Below are 1,453 nucleotides of genomic sequence, written 5' to 3'. Positions count from 1 at the left end.
TAAAGTAGAAATAGGTATAACTGTTCTTTTTAAGCAAAACATTTTAGCTATAGGAGTTGTATTTAAAAAATATATGTAAAAACGGAAGTATGTATACATCAACAAGCAAGCTTGCTAATAGTATCACATTTCTATTCACAAAAAGTTACATGATCGAATCCCTTCAATCCCAAATTTTTTATATTTTATTTTTAAAAAGCAAGCTTGCTATTTTTCCACTATAAACTAGCACAGCTAAAATGTAATTTGTCAATCTTATCAATAGTTATATATAATATTTAAATACTTAATTTTTTTTTTATGACTAAAATATATTTTGTTACACTTTCTTGGTAGTTGTAGGTATCTGACCATTAAGTGTCACATAGATGCCTACATGACAACTTCTAATTGGACCAATTTAATATATTTTAATTTTATTTAAAAAATTCATTAAAAGTCAGTTAAAAATTAAAAATTATTTAAAATATTAAAAAAATATAGTTCAAACTAAAATAAAATTAAAATAAACTCATTTTTTGTTCATTAAATTAACTCAAACATATTCATCATGTTCATCTTAAAACTCAGCGAACAAATAAAAAATCCAATTATAACTTAAAACTTAGTTATGTTCTAGAGTTCTCTAGACCCAAAATTATCAAACACAAATCCAATTGTTCTTCCAAACATACACCCAAAATTATTCATAAATTTTTAAACAATTTCCTCATGACTCAATTAAATCTTGTTTCCTACCAAGACTCATTTAAACCTTTTCTTAGGAAAAAAACCAGATTTATAACAAAAAAATGGTGTTCTTCCCCATTGTTCCTTCAAAACGCAGATACAAAATTACTTCTCATCACATATGGATTCAAACTTTTATTACCATAAAAAATCACTAAAAAAATCTCAGATATCAGAATTCGAGCCAGCCACCCTATGGAAGCTCACAAAGCTACCACGACGTCCCTCTGCAGATTTGGGTATCGCTACCATGACATCCTTCGTTGGAATCCATGTAAAACCACAATAGTACACACCAATTACCTTTTTTTAATAACAGAAATAATAATCAAAGTTGCTAAAACAACGTGTCTATCACTTTCTAGTTTAGTTAACCATTGTTAATGCTAATTGGACTAGCATGTGCCATGATATGAAAACAAAAAATAATTTAAATTTATTTAAAATACAAAAAATAATGAAACATTAAAATTTAAATAAACAAAATGAAAACAAAAGTAAGTTTTAAATTTACTTGATCAAACAATATAAAATTTTATTTAAAAATAACTATACCCTAAAATATCATTATTGATCACATTTTTTTTAAAAAAAAACCCCTAGCATCTAACTCAAATTTGTATTAATTTTTCTTTTGTAGAATCTTTAAAACCCTAAGATATTATTATCTCTTTTTTCTTCTTCTTCTTCTTCATTTTGGGTAGCAAAGATTCTATGACACAAG

The sequence above is a fragment of the Humulus lupulus genome, chromosome 1 (assembly GCF_963169125.1).
Source record: "Humulus lupulus chromosome 1, drHumLupu1.1, whole genome shotgun sequence".
In the NCBI taxonomy this organism is placed as follows: domain Eukaryota; kingdom Viridiplantae; phylum Streptophyta; class Magnoliopsida; order Rosales; family Cannabaceae; genus Humulus; species Humulus lupulus.
Note: the sequence above shows the minus strand (reverse complement) of the source record.